The sequence below is a fragment of the Coturnix japonica genome, chromosome 7, assembly GCF_001577835.2.
Source record: "Coturnix japonica isolate 7356 chromosome 7, Coturnix japonica 2.1, whole genome shotgun sequence".
In the NCBI taxonomy this organism is placed as follows: Eukaryota; Metazoa; Chordata; class Aves; order Galliformes; family Phasianidae; genus Coturnix; species Coturnix japonica.
This window is the reverse complement of record NC_029522.1, coordinates 13,071,973-13,088,333: the sequence shown is the minus strand read 5'-3', so window position 1 is coordinate 13,088,333 and position 16,361 is coordinate 13,071,973. Positions and strand designations below refer to the sequence as shown.

At 36.7% G+C, this 16,361-nt stretch overlaps 1 long non-coding RNA gene across 1 annotated transcript in view; it reads right to left on the bottom strand.

The window, feature by feature from the left end:
• Positions 1–4,208: 4,208 nt before the first annotated feature.
• Positions 4,209–16,361, bottom strand: part of LOC107316636 — a 42,730-nt gene continuing 30,577 nt past the window's right edge. The window contains exons 3-4 of the long non-coding RNA XR_004307920.1: positions 5,902–7,020; positions 4,209–5,174 (exon numbers count right to left, since the gene is read on the bottom strand). This is a non-coding gene — a long non-coding RNA (uncharacterized LOC107316636). The remainder of the gene's footprint in view (positions 5,175–5,901; positions 7,021–16,361) is intronic.

Genomic DNA, 16,361 nt, shown 5'->3' with positions numbered 1-16,361 from the left:
CACATCCTCTCATGAATTACACTATTGAGCTTCTCTGCTTAAACACAAAATGTAGAGTAAGGGGCAGGAGAGAGATTTGTTAAACAAGAAGGAAAAGGACTGTGTAATTCAGAATAGAAGCAGTGAAGTGAGGTTTCCCTTTTTCCTTTCCTAGATTAAGACTTTTGCTATTGAATTATAGAGTGAAGCCCTCTTCTGTTCACTGCTTTTCTGGCCTCCTCACCCTGCAGTCCCTTTTCTGCAATGTGTTATGTCAAGTTCCAGTTCTTAGAGTGTCTAAACTTCTGATTTGGGAACATATTTTAAGTGATGTAGGTATTAATTTCTTGAAGCTGAACAGACATTCATGTCTAAAGCCTCCATTTCTCAAGGAAAGTTTGAAGGGGCAGACAGCAGTGCAGGTTGGACACGGCATGGTAGTCTTTTTAAAGCTCCTGTGCTTGAGATCCTAAATGCACAGAGTCTGAGGCAGAGTCAAGCCTCATATTTCTGAGTTCTTGGAAAGGAGTAAGGATGCAGGCATCTGCTTTTGTTGGTATCTTACACAGCTGCTTGCTAACCATGTGGGTGTCTTCACTGCTTGGAAAGCACTCAGTTCTCTGTGACAGTAGTGCATGAAACCATGTACATCACTGTAGCAACACTGATTGCCCACTCTAAGGAAAAAAAAAAACAAACCAAACCAAAACAAAACCCACAAAAAAAAGAACAAAAAACAAACAAACAAACAAAAAGATTTTAAAAAAGTGAAATATGCTGGTATAAATTTCTCATGAGACATATCTGTATGCATTTCTGAGTTATCTCAGACCGTGTCTACTGCTCAGTACAAGTGCAATACAAGCTGAAGTTCTCTCTAAACCAGCTAGCTCTACTACCTTGTTTCATCAAGTTAGTGAAGCACTAGGGATAAGCTAACAATATCACCTTGCTTCTGGTATCTGAATTAACCAATGTCAAGTGGCTGTATGTATATTTGGGGCAGCTGTAATGAATGCAGAATGCTTCTCTCTCTCTCTTTTTTTCTTTTTTATCTGAACAAAATGTTAGCTCAGACCCTAAAATAACACCCAATTAATACAAAATTAAATACTGTATGAGTCAAAGTGAAAATACGAATTTCTACATATGGTAAATATAGAAACACAGAAAACAGTGATAATTCAACTGAGACTAATAGCAATTAAGCCAAACATAATTATATCTTTGAAACTTGCACAAAGGGAGAAAGGATAATGTGCCCAACAAATTCATATTCAGCAGCTTAATGTTGTGCATGAACACTCCATTAGTAAGCCATGGGAAACATAGTCATGTTGTTTTCCCTTGGCAGTTTTTGTCATTGTGCTCAAAATGATACAAGTTAGAAATGATCTCATGCTGCACTCCCTGGGCTGGCTCCTCACCTGGGATGAGCACTCCATCAGTTCCTATTCTTCTACATGTAAGAAATAGAAGTTTCCATGTAGATGCTCATTGAAAGTACTTGATTCTAATGGAAAAGCAACTGTAGTAGCTCTGATAGCTTACTCCAGTAGCTGATTCTTAATCCAAATACTATTTGCAGTTAAAAGTACTTCATTAATTAATCACAGAATGGTTTTCCTACCAGCTTCATTTGGAATACAACATTTATACACAACTAATTCCCATTAAAGATAATCAGTGTGACCTTTGGCATGCTGTAGAATTACAATTTTGTGCAAGGTTCAAACTGTACTTTCAGATAGCTGCTACTATGCACCAGCTGCAGGCTGTTACTCCACACCTCAGTGACACAAGAAATTGCATCCTCTTCAGTTTCAGTGCAAGGTCAGACAAGTTAACTGAGCCAAGCCAACAAAGAGGGGATAGAGGGGATGAGAAACAAACCTGAAATTGTTCAGAGCAGGATATGGCTGTGCAAGTCCTTCTGCTGCCTTTCTCTCTCTCTCTTTTTTTTTTCCCCCTTTTTATTTTTGGTGGAGGGAGGGTAGGGTTGATGACAGTGTTAATGCTGGTTGTTACAAATTTGTGAGTGAGAAAGCAGGAAAAAGAAAGAAAAAATCTCTGACATCAAGTATACAAAACTGTTTTAGAGAGATCTAATGTCTTTGCTCACCATTACTTTTTAATACATACTAGGTAGCATTCCTGCCCATAGCAGGGGGTTTGGAACTAGATGATCTTAAAGGTCCCTTCCAACCCGAAGCCATTCTAGAGTCATAGATTTACAATATTTCCTGAATAATACCTCATTTGGGTGACAAAAAATGGGTGACACAGAGAAATACTCTTTTGTCCATGAAGGTACCAACACATTCCCAGCTTGTGTTGAATCCTTGCCAAAACACCACTATTCCCATAGGCTCACCAGGAAGGAACGAGCAGACTGCGAACTTCCACACAACTTCCACGATGTGAAAATACCCCACATATGTTTTCTATTGTTTTTGATGATGCTCTCTCAGCTATTTCTCATGGTAGTCAAATAAGTGCTCTGCATTCCTACACAGAGGTGTGGACTGGGGATACTGTGCATGAAGTGGTGTTTTCATTTCCTTACTTTCACTTGTACTTATCCGAACACGTACTTTTCCTCACTTCACCAAACTGAGGTGCTATATTACAGCAAATCCCCTGCAGGTACAATAAATTTGTTTAAAATGTCAAGGCTATATCATCGATTGAAATGTATAAACATTTGGCAACTTTCTCTTCTTTAGCAACAAAAATCCATTTTTACCACCTAACTGTCAGTTACATTTTAATTTCTTTTGTTAAACCCTTCGGAAGTATTTTTCTATCTCCAGTCCTGCAATGAAAGCAGTCTGTGCTGTTCCACAGAGCCGTGGCAGCAGAGCCCCCTCGTGGAGACACCAGGCTCAGTGCCAGAAGGTGGATTTGTGCCCTGAGAGCTACAGGACATGATGGCACTTTCTTTTACACCCTCTACCTTAACCAGGCCATTGCTTTACTTGACCTGCTGCTGAGTGCTATGGGTCTTTCTGTCCGCGTTCTCTAATAAGCATATAAAGCATCTCTTACTTAACTCTCAATGTGTAACTTCAACCATTTTTCACTCTTTAAATAGAATACGGATGTAAAGATACCAACACAAAAAAATTCCATGTATGTTATAATATTTTCCTGTGTTAAGGACCAATTAACTATCTATTGCATTCTCCTATAACCTTTGCTAGATGGCTAGGCCTTTCTTCAACTTTTCCAAACCGGAAATGGAAATAGATGATTTTTCCATCTTCTATCTTTCTCAGCAGTTAAATTAAACCTGGAAGAAAAAAAGATTAACCACCCTTTCTTCTATTGCTTCCTTGCTCTACTTCATCTGATTATTTCAAGAACCAGCAGCCACTCAAGCCAGTAAAAGACAAGTTAGCACAACTATGTCTCAGCTTCTTAACATTTGAATGTGGTGTTCATCTTTCATCTCCTTGGTGATTGAGAAGGAGAGATACTGTCTCACTGCTTGCAGGGAATCTCATGAAGCATAAATACTTCAGTGCAGATAGTATCATCATAATACAATGGGAAGGACTTCGCAATATATAGTTTACCTTCTGTTTAGTGGTCCTGAGGCATTGAAAACCTGTGCACTAATTAGTTCAGAATTTCTTCATTGTTTCGATAAATCTTTTGGTCCTGATGTCCTCACGGATTATTCAGATCTTGGCAGGACACTGTGCACCCTTTGGAGCTCTGGGATTTGCAGAAAGGAAAAGAAAAGGAAAAGAAAAAAAAGAAAAAAGGAAGCCGGAGAAGTATAGTAACAAAAAAAGTAGCAGTGAAGTTCTAAACTTAGGTGTCTTTGTGTTAATTTATTTAATTCCTCTCTTAACAGCCACCTAATGTTGCATTAGGTGTTCAGCTCTGTACAGAATGTGATGCCAAAAGCTTTCCTTTTGAAGTGATACATTTGATTTATAATAAAAAGCAACTCTTCACTATGTGAGACCAACGTGTGTTCTGGGTGGAAGGAATCCCAGGGAGATAGGAGTAAACGAAGATGTCAAAAAAAGAACAAAAAAACCCAATTCAATAAACAAAAAATAAACCCTGGAAGAAAAAAAACCAAACCAAAACAAACAAACCAAAACAAACAAACAAACAAAACAAAAAAAAACAAAAAACAAAAAAAAACCCCTAAACCCAACCAAGAAAAAAAACCAACACAAAAAAGCCCAAACTCAAAACAAACAAACAAACAAACAAAAAACAACAACAACCAAAACCAACAACAACAAAAGCACCAAAAAACCACCAAAAATCACAACAAAACAGCAGGCGTTACAGCACAGTGTAGACCTAGGAGGAAGACTGTGGGAAAGGCTTTATAGATAACCACCTATACAGAGAACATACTTCACTGGAAAGTGGCAACACCTTTATGGACAGTGCATTTGTGGGTATTCTGAACATCAGAATATATGTCCCACTTTAAAAACATCCTGAAAGAAAATCTACATTAAGGAATTTGTACTGTCGTAAAGCAGTTTCTAATGTACTTGAACAAACATTTTCCAGATAGGTCCTATGTGTTCTCCACTAAGTTAAGATGTTTAGATTCTTTTTAGAAGTAAGGATCTTACTGCCATTGAATATCAACTATAAATTTAATATGATTAAATTGCAAGCTGCTTCCTTTAACCAAAGGCTCATTAAAGTGCAATCAAATTCTTTGAAACAATAAAAAAACAAACAACAGTATTTTCAATAGTAAAGCAGATTGCAACGTATCTGGAAATATAGTTTCATAGAAAATGGCAAAATTATGAGTTCAAAATAACTTAAGCATATGTCAAATTGTTGATGATCCAAAATTTTACTTAGAAAACTGTTCTCCAGAAAAAGTCACTGTATGATGCCCCTTAGAAATGTCTTCATCGTGTCACAAAGTGTTACATTTGTTAATTAACTTTTCTTCGTACAATAGCAGACCTTCAAATTAATAGCTATTGCAAACTATAGGCAAACAGTGGGTGCCTGACTTAATTAACTCAGACTCTGTGTGATGTGATTTGTATTTCAGCAGTGCTTGTTCATAAAATGGGCACTGCTTTTCCTATGGCATATGGCTCTGTTTCTTCCAAAGGGCTGTGATATAGTAACTTCAGGATCCAGGATCCTTTATTGTTATCCTTTATTGTTATTTCATGATTTCATCTCCTGGTGTCCTGCAGAATTAGAAGATTTGTGAGAACCAAAGCAAATATACAAAACAGAGAGCAATGCAAAACTGAAAGCATTATTATTTTCATGAAGGCTTTCTACAAATGACATAAAATATTTGTTAATAGGAATACCAGAGCTGACTTTCTGTGTGTCTATGCACAGATGTGACAGAACCCCAGCACACTCAGTGGAATGTCATATAGAACAGCTAAGAAGCAACTAAGCAATAACTGTATCAGTGCCTAGTCATGCTACATTTTAATAGCTGATTAATATATATGTATATAGATAGATAACCAAATGGTATTTCTCCTAACATACTAAATTTGAAGGGAGTCAACACATTCATTATATTATTCATTATATTATATTGACCATACTTTCTATTTTGAGTTGCATCCTTGCAATCTTCACAAAGTAAAAAATGCTCGTATTTCCTCTAAGAAAGGCTTCCAGATAAGCCTTTGGCAGCATTTCTGAACAAAGAAGGGCCACTGAAGAAATAGACTGGCCTTGTGACTCATATCTCCATGGGGTTCATGAAGCAAAATGACTTCAACAGAGATAGTAGGTTAAAGCAAGGATAGGCAGCCTCCTCAATTAGCATCACAGAAAACAAGAGCAAATACCTCATTCAGCGCACATATGATTCAGTAGTTCTGAAAAAGGGCATAGGTCAAAAAGAATAAAACTATTCAGCTTTATGAAATCATGTTCTTTAATCCTTACCTGAAGGAGGAGTCCTGCACATAACTACAGTGCCTCAGCTTTACACTAAGCTTACTTTGCAGATGTAATTTAAAAAAAATAAAAAATAAATCTCATTTGGCATGATCTTAACATTTGGAGGTAGTCTGTCTTTGAAAATGGACATTTCACAAGAAAATATTTGATCTTCTTTTTGTCTGTATGCATTAGTATGTGTTTGAGGCTTTTTTGCTTGTTTGTTTGAAGCACTGGGGTCATCCTTAATTCACTTGTGTAGTAACTAACAGGTGGCCTGTTATTCAGTTGTTAGAACCCTCTTTCCAGCACAGATACTCTAGGAACTGTATTCCTGTTTTTTTCCTATTACTCCCTAATTGAATAGCTGTTATTTTCTACCACAGCACTTGTTAGCCACAGGATGGATTTTTTCCCCACATCATGCATGCAGATATAATGAGTGGTTACTTTTGGAAATCCTTTCATAAGTTACTGAATACATTGTCCCACTGCTTCCTAGCTTCCCTTACAAATTGCTTTGAATGCAGATAACATTCATTTTTGAATCTGAGTAGTTTTCATAGCTTCACAACTTGCTGATAATCCTTCTATCGCCTGTGTGTCATCCTCCACTGTATCACTGTGTATCACTGTTGGAAATTAAATTCTGAGAAAAGAAACATCTTGTTTTTCTTGGCTTTCCTCCCTTATTTTCTTGAGGAAATGTTGCCCATAAGAGCTCTTGTTTAAGAAGGGGAAGTTTAAGATGATTAAGTTAATTAGCTATTCACTGATAATCTCTAAATGCAAAAAAATCTTCACAGAATTGTTTCTAGAGATGTTGGTTTGAAAGGCAGATGAAACACAGTTTATTTTGTTTTACTTATTTTATGCTCAATAATAGAGTTTACTAAATGACAACTCTTCTAATATTTCCCATACGGAGACCTCTGCTGAAGAGAACATCTTTGCTGGCATTCTGGAGGACCGAAGGATGTGCTGTTTGCCAGGGTTGCATCTTTGCTGGGTTATTTTTGCACGTTTCCTTATTGCTGGGCCGGTTTTGTCATTTACCAGTTGACATCAGGAAGTCTGGCGGCAGTCCAGGAGACAGCAGGAAGCAATGTTTGTTTGTTTGTTGGTCTGTGGATGAGCAGAGAAGAAAGATGGTGCGAAGGGGGAAGAACAAAGAGAATTAACAAGGAATAGCTTCAGCTACAGTGTAATTGTAAAAATACATACAGCAAGCTCATTAGCCATTCTTTCTTAAAATACATGATATACACATGAAAATAATCATGAATAGCCTCAAAATCTCAGTCAGATCTTTATAACAACCTGAAGTTATAATCTGGTGGATTATTACAGCTTTTTATAAATAATACACAAATACTTCTGGACAGCACCAAAACTGCTGAAATTTTACAATTTAAGCTTTTAACAAATCCATCATCTTCAAGGGCAGATTTTTGCAAGCACAATTTGGAAATCAAGAAATGATAATTTGTCTTTGAGCCTTTACATTCAGAGAGAGCATGGGGTGTGTATGTGTGTGTTTGTGTGTGTGTGTGCGGGGGTCGGGGGGAGGTGTCAAAGACCACAAAAACAGATGATTATGTCACTTGAAAAAAAGAATCCATATTCAATTTCAGTGAAGAACTGATTTTAATGCATTAACAAATACTTGACATCAACACCTACATTTGTTTCTGTAGCAGAAACAAATCTCCAGTTCCACAAATATCGGTTGGTTGACCTCAAAAGATCACTTCAAATGATTATAAATACATGGGCAGAAACAATAGATATATGTAAATTCCTATCAATGAGTTCCAAACCAATGTCAGCTGTTTCAGTTTAAACTGAGAATATCAGCATCTGTCTTACACAGAAGCCAGCTTGTAAAGCAGTGAAAAATTAAAACCCATAAAATGGAAAAGAGGAGCTCCTTGGATTTGCAGACAGACTCTCCCTGTCCTTTTAAACTATGGGCTGTTTCCAGCCAGGTCCTCGACCACTGAGAGCTTCAGAAGTCAAAACAACTACTCGGAGCTCTACCAGGACACTAGACAGAGCACTGCAGATTGATAGATAAGTACAAAAGGCTTCTGATGCAAGATCTATGCCAAACAAGTAAAGCAGTAAACTAGATGATATCACTTAGATCAAGCCTGCAGTCAGCCGGATGTGGTTATTTCTGAGTTACACAGATCAGTGTGAATGAAGATGAATACAAGACAGGGAAAGTACGATAAAGCACACATATAATAAATTAGTCATAGTATTCCCATATGCTTTCAGATTCTCAGGAATAGAACCATGCTCTCAGTCCTGGGAGCATTCCTGGAATTAACTTTACTCTCTGATGTGTAGCTGTATTCTATGCACGGGAGATTTCTGTGATGTATAGCAATGTAATGCATGGGAATAATTCTAATTTCTCCATTAAATTTCTCCTTGTCAGTTGCAAAAGGCATTACTTTTTCTCCTGTTTTTCCATGTAACTACAAACTTGCCAAAGAAAATGCTATGGAAGAAAAGGAGTTAATGGTTGGGTTTATAACTGGTGTGGAGTGAATCTTAGGAAATATGGGAGAAAAGTGACCTCTGCTCAGATGACTGCCTGCTCATTAACAGATGGCTGTAGTTTAATGACTCCGCTATGGGGCAAAGAACAAATCAAATTAGGTGTTATGTGAAGCTGTCGTTGCACAGTGTTTATCTGCACAGTTCTCTGCGCTTAAAACATGATGCTCCTTTCATAGCAGTCCCTGTGATTACTGTATCTCATCCTTTCCACATCAAAGTGCTGTCAGCACTTTTTTAATATAAAAAGGATGCGGAGATAGTGTTACAGTATATTCTCTTCAAGTATCATTGACTTGTACACTTGCAACATTTTTTTTTTTTTTTTAGTTCTAGTAAAAGAAGATGTGTTAAAGTGAGCAGCATCCTAAAACTGAACAAAGCCAGAAGTATTTACTTAGAATCAAACCAAAGCACTTCTACAGGGATGCTGAGGAATTCAGAAAGTCAAGTCTGTTCAAGTGCTGTCTCAATTATATTTCTGTCAACAAACAGGAAACACTGTGAGTATGGAAAATGTCCATTCCTTAAAAAGCACAGAAGGCTCTTTTTATTTACAAGCTGGAACACTATAGAACCTTAAAGTGAAATATATAGTAATTCAGATCCAACTCCTTACGTCTAAAGCATGGCCTCATCTAGTCACTGGCGCACAGAGATGGGCTTGCTCTGATAATATTACTGCTTTATGACAAAGTAAAATACAATTAAATGAATACAGAATTGAAGGGATTGAAAAGCAGCAGAAAGAACTTTGGAGTATTGGCTTGAACTCTGCAGGGCTTTCTTTAAATTTGCTCCACCAAGAAATGTTCTTCCTTCCTAGATACTCCATTAGCAGCTACACATAATCTGTCACTGTTTCACGCTGTGTTTATTGGTCATGCTGTTCCCTTGCCATGATCTGTATGTCACAGAAGGGATAAGGCTTGACCTGCAGGTGACAACTGCATTTTTTGTCAACAGAGAAATTATAGAAAATTTCAAAGATTTCAGATGTGTTTACAAAAGAATATATAGCAACAAATAAAGAAATAATAAGTTTCCATTTCCTTTACAAGGTTGCAATGACATTTTTCATATAAGCTTTTCAAAGAGAAAAAAATGCAAAGCATAACTGTGAAGAAAGTGAGCTCATTTATGTAAAAACTGAGTGCAGTGGGAGACAGAAAAATCAATATTTGGGTAACTCATATTTTTAGCTGAAAAAAAAAAACCCCGACATCATGAGGATAAAAGTTTAGGTCTATATATAATATTCCTGTTAGATACACCTCTGTCCAAATGCTATTCACTTTTATCCTAGAATTATGGAAGATTTGTTCTCAAAATTGTTTCTTCCTTCCTCAGTTTCCGTTCATCCTCCCACCTTATTAGCATGTGACTGTCAGTAATGCGCCTTTGAATGTGAAGGAAGAACACTCAGACAATTATGTGTCATCTTACACACAGGTCACAGACTGATCTTGGCTAAATCAGCCTCAATCTGGAGGGACTTAGCTGAGATCAACGGGCTTACCCAGGCCTGAAATCAATTATTACCCTGGTGAAAGTGCCTTGATAAACTCACTCATTTATGACAAGCTGAGAATAAAGACATATTCAGATAAGATCAACAACAAATACTAAGAATTTGTTTATTTTTTAGAAGTTCACTTCTTTTATTTTTATGTTTGTTTGTTTTTTTCCTAAGTGTTCTAAGTAACAGCTCAGCTTTGCAGCATGTTGGAAGTAACGTAGCTCATTCTTTGAAAATGGGCAGGTTTTTTTCCTTTTTTTCTTTTTTTTCCCCCCTCCCCCCCCCCCCCCCCCCTTTTTTTTTTTCTTTTTTTCTTTTTAAAGTGCATCGATGGGGGGCTGGGCAAAAATATCTCAAACTGGACAACTTTCCTGTTCCTGGTTTAACTTCCTACTACAAATTCTGTGTGACACTACAGGTTGTTATGCTGCCTGCTGTATTGTCAAGCTGCTGCTAAAAGACTGCTCATTTTTTTCATCTGNGTGACACTACAGGTTGTTATGCTGCCTGCTGTATTGTCAAGCCGCTGCTAAAAGACTGCTCATTTTCATCATCTGTGACAACCTGAATGTGTCTGCTTACTAGCTATGTAAAAATACTAATCCTGAATGCTAAAGAGAAAGCTGCCATTTCCTTTATCACCTCTTTATTAAGCTCCTCCAGTTAATTGATTTGAAGTATAAAGATAACAAATTAAAGCCAGTGTTTCAGGGACATCCAGTTTGGGTGAGAATTTTGTATCTTTGCTGCATACCTAATAGGTGACAAGAACTGAGATAACTAATGATTGCCTTTGCTATAACCCAAATTCCCTGAAATATCCAGAGGAGTCTCTGGGTGGTGGCTGAAGAAATAATAGCACCTGTGTGTGTCATAAGACCCAGATGCAAGAAGGAAGATCATTACTACAGCCTCTGAAGAACGACTGGGGCTTGTAGGTCAAAACAGAGGAAATTTCTTCACATCGATATTACAGACTGAAACTACATGAATCCGTGGAACATACAGAGGGCACTGAAGGTAGACAGAATTCATTATGTTTCTAGTGTTGGGATACAAAAGGCTGCATCACAGCCATGCCCATAAGGCTTGTTGCCTCACTGTGGGCCATATGCTTTCAAGTTCTCAGGAATTAATAAAGTCTTGACTCTGCTCCCCCTCAGCCTCCCACACAGGTCAGCCAAATCATGGAGTGTGTGCCCTGGCATGCTCTCTCACAGTGGTGACACTTTGAAGATCAAGTCTGAAGACATTTTTTTCTAACAGGGATCACATAATAACTAACAACTTGCATCAAGGCAGGCATTGCATAGCAGCTTTGAGATACAAATATCCTAGTAGATTTCACAAATCAGTACACAAAGAGGGAAAAAATGTCTGATAACTCTGGGGAGAACCCTTTCCAAAACAGCATTAAGCTGTGACTAGTGAGCTAATCGGACTGCACTGGAGGCCAACAAGTGGAATTCCAGTGTTATGTATAGGCACTCAATAAATAATTTTATGGGGATTTTGACTGAACTAATCTCTTTTCCTCAGAACTTTATTCCATCACCTAACAGATCTACAGCATTTATTTCCTCTTGCTAGGCACATATCTGAGATGGGCCTGATACATGTCAGTCAAACTTCTCAGATCATCATTCATTACGCTTTCCAGCTGACAGTTTTGACTGTACAGAAAATTATTGAAATATTCCTATTTTGGATTTCCAATAAGGTCTGTTCTAGAGCTGTGTAGCTTTTTCGAAGATCTTATCGGCTACAATTAAGTGTTAGGCAGACGTGTAATTTGTCTGAGCACTCTTGTAGTGGCTATAAGTAATAAAATAAAGATTGCATTTGGGGACTTATTCCTCCCAGCTGGTCAGTCATCTCACTTTCTGTAGATACGCACGAGGAATGGGGACAGAAGCCCTTCACAGAACAATGTCCTTTACTCAAGTGAAATTACATAGCAAATTATATAGTACAGGTGTGCCAGTGCAGAAGGGTATTGATGTTGCCAAATTCTGCACTTGAACATACAGAAAGAAAAACTGTAATTGCCTCTATGTAAACTACTTTCCTATTAATACAGTGATTAGTCCTAGAGAGTACAATAATAAACACAGTGAGCAATAATTATTCACAGTAAAAAGAAAAAAAATAAACAGTCTAGTTCCCATGAAATGTCAAGCAATTCTGATTTGAACAGAAAGTATCTGCTGAGAGCAGTGACAAAGCTGGAGGGTGCCTGCTTTACAGAAATAAAGCCAATGAATTAAGTAACATCCAACACTAATATGACAAGCTTGTTTTGCTTTAGTCATTTACCATGAGAAATCACCATAAAAAGAAGCTTTCACCAGATTTTTTTTTTTTTTTTTTTAAGCTGGGGTACGCTCAAAGCTCTGAAAGGGTGAATGTATAAAAGCAGTGAATTGTTGTAGGCTCTTTAATGTTGACCTTCTTTTGATAACTTTAGGTTTGGCACAGCCCCTGCTTTTAAATGAGAGTACTTAGTTTGTAGCACTGCCTTAAATTCACTGTCTAGCTAGAGAGCTTCAGCAGGTTTAGTGCCTCTCTATTTTAGACACTAGCATTTGTATGGTATTTTCCTCCCCAAAGAAGTAAATTATTTATATCGCACCAACGTTTTTTAACCTAGCTTCTGACAGGCTGCGATTTTTCCAATCTCAGTTGAAACTGTCTAAATAATTTATCAAGTATTCTTTCAAAGTACAATGAATTCTGAAACCTAAGAAATGTTAAATGAGGTTCTTTGCCCTTCCAATGTGAGTGGGTTACACAGGTTAAGCTAGTGTTTTCTTTGAACTTTCCTCAGTCCCTGTTTTCTCCCACTGTACACTCTTTTTTCCCCCCTCTCCTACTGTCTATTTATGAAACTTTATGATATATTCCATCTGTCAAACTTTTTGTTTGTGTTTCTGTACCTTTTGCTAACTCTTCCCTTCCTATTGTCTTTGTACACCTTCTAATTTTAGATACAACAGGACAGTTTTCCCTGTAGACAGTACTCCAGGTACAAGAAGAATTGATTTTTGCATCCCAAAGTATACAGGCACTCACAGTCCTCCCAGTATTTTTGGTGCTGGGTTTTCCATACCAACCTCAAATTCAACTGACCCTCCTCCCATCCTTTAAAAAAATAACAATGATTAATAGACCAGATATCTTTGGTACAGAGATTGAGGAAGTTTGGACAGAACCTGAACCAGCAAACAACGTGCAGTCTTTCATGGAAGTATTTCCAAGTCAGACAGTTTACATCCCCTTCATTTCTTTTGGATCAGAATTAACTCAAAGATAGATTTAATTCCTTATTATGGTGGGATTTGCTGATCTTGTTGGCAATAGGCATCTCCTGAGTTCTCTGCTGCTGTTTTGCAGTTGGAATCTGTTATGTGCCAGAGCATGACAGGATACTGAAGGCAGATATTACATCTAATTTGCAAAGATTATTTTAAAAACATTGGTATCTTGACAATTTTTAATTGTAATACATAGCAAGAAATCTGAAGTCCACAATTTACAAATTTGCCTGCGCAAATCCATAGTTATTTCATACTGGATTTGCCTTCAAATGTATCTGCAGATTGCACTGACCTGCACGTGGTCTTGGTCTTTGTGAAAAATAGGCTGGCTCAGATAAGAGCTTGCATATATATTCAGGCTTTTTTCTTGCTTAAATGCCTGCTTTTGCAAGGAATATTCTTAGTACAAGGTTGAGTAAAGGAAAATTAGTTGCATAGGAATCAGAAACTGCAAAGAACAAAACAAAACAAATCAAAACCGACCAAGCAAAAAACACAATAAAAAGGGGGATGCAAACTCCAAACTAATTAGCATGTAAGCTCCTTCTAACTATTCTTTGTGAATTATAATATTACTGTTCCAAAGTATTTTATTTTATGCTTTGTGAATGTTGCCATCTTCTGACATGTTGAATTCCTTCCCTAAAGGCTTTCTTATCCCAAGACCCATTCTAGCTCTAAGCCCGAACAAAAAAAAAAGGATTTTCTCAGTCAGAACACTGCTATATAATTTCATTATATGTGCTACAAACAACATCTGAGAATAAAGTTTAGACCTTTACTTGTGGAGTAACAGTTTTTCCAGCTTATGGATACCATGACATTGCTAACGATGCTTTAACACTGTGAGTGTAAAGTTTTCTTATGTGATATGCAAAATTGCTTTATTTAATATCTATTTTGGGTGGTTATTTTCTAAAAGCCTACACAAATTTAATTTCAGTCTATGTTTGCCTTCTGCATTTGATAGCAACATGGAATTGAATTTTGAAGAAAGCTTTGATTACTGTTAGTCATCCCCGCATGAGTATTTCTCTTTTTACACTTAAGTGTACTTTTGCCCTGATCGGAAAGCTACATTCATTAATTCAGATTTCCCAGTAGATGGTGCTCTAAGTACATTTCAATATGTTCATAAATTTGTGTCTGAATTATTTGAAGACATTACATGTTCATTAATTTACAGTTTTCATGAGATCATCAATATTGATGACATGGAGATGTAAAGTCTTTTGTGAAATTAAAATGAAAAAAGTGGTTCTACTAAAGAAAAGTTTTGAAACTCATTGGTTCGACATTTTCCCCACTATGCCTATAGCTGTAGCACATCACTTAAGTACTAATGGTTTGGGTCACGTAGGATGCAATGTGTTGCAGTGCTAACAGCAGGCCTCCTGACATACTGCTAGGAAAGATGGATATTACTTTTTGAAACCTATCAGACAGCAAAACCTGGGGCAAGCCTTCTGGTTGAGCTTCTGCCTCTTCTTTTTTCTCTTCTGATACAATGGTTTTTTTGTTTGTTTATTTGTTTTTTTAACTTGCTTGGAGCTAATGCAAGATGATGTTAAATGCCAATAACTACTGCGCTCCACTCCCATAAGGAATACTTAATTTGAATATCTACCTAGATGTTAAATATACCATGTATTATATACAATCACACACTCAGTGATACACAAACTGGAATCCACAGAGATACTCTATTAGACATCTATATGTTCACGTGACACTTTGCTCAAATACATCTTTATATAAAATATAGTGCAGTACTACTGAGGAGTTATCATCAACAGTTTCCTCATAGACTGTCCTCTGTGTTCAATTTTTTATACAAGGTATAGAACAATGTTATAAATATGGAACTGCCTTGGAGAGTTTCAGGTTTCTATCATCTATTATATCTGATGACATCAATGCTGTAGTTGTTTATATATTATATGAACTACTTAATAAAATGACAGCAGTATTTCAATCTTTCCTCATTTAAAAAGATTGAAATACTTATTGCTGAAACACCACATGGAGGAAAAAACAACAAATTCAATACAAAATAAAAAAAAGAACAACTCTTAAGGTTTCAACTAAAAATGTTTGAGTAAGTGAAGCTGGGCCTAAAAATCTCCTGAATGTTCTAACCTATAGTTTACTCTGAGTGCCCTATCGGCAGCAAAACATGCTATTCATCCTATGTGGGAAAAAACATTTTCTAACTTTTAGGTTAAAGTGGGTACGCAGTTCAATAACGGTGTTAACTAACTCTAAGATATCCTGGGTTTACATCAGTGACAAAATCGGTGTGGATATCTTCATAGTCATAAACAGTAAATTTAAAATTTGCCCTACATTGAAAGACTGGTATTGGCAGCAGAGCCTCGATGATTGTGATTATTAACTGATACTTTTATTTTCATTTGTCAATTATGGTAAAATATTTCATGCAGACATTTATACCAGTCTCTGAATATACCTTTAGCAGGTAGCAATGGCAATGAAAGCTCCAATAGGAGCAGACTTGGTCACCCTGCTGTGTCAGACTACTGAGTAATGTTTTCATATTTCATAGATTAACTTTCTAACTCTATAAAGTACAGACACTTATAGATACAAAAGCTATTGAAGCTCTGCTTAATAAGTAATTCAACAGGATTTTTATCTTCATTAATAAATCAAGGAATGTATTTATTTATATGAATGAGTGAGCTGTGCATCTGCATTTTGTCTTTACTTGCTAAAATATCCCAATCTTCTCACATGAGAGAATTTTACTAGGATTGTTGCTAGTGATGTTTTGAGGACTTATACAAAGATGTTTTTTCTGTTAGCTCACCTATGACAAGCAATTTTTATGCCATTAATTTATAATTTAAAAAGTCCTTGTTGATTATCAAACATTTCTGAGTGTATTTAAGAAAGGGGGTACTATCACTCCTTTTATTTCTTGAAAATTACCAGAAAAAAAATTAAATTGTTTGTGTCTGTATATGAATATTGTATGCAGTTCACACCCCGATCCATTCCAAGGAAGGAGACCTATCCATACAACCATACTGACTTCATTG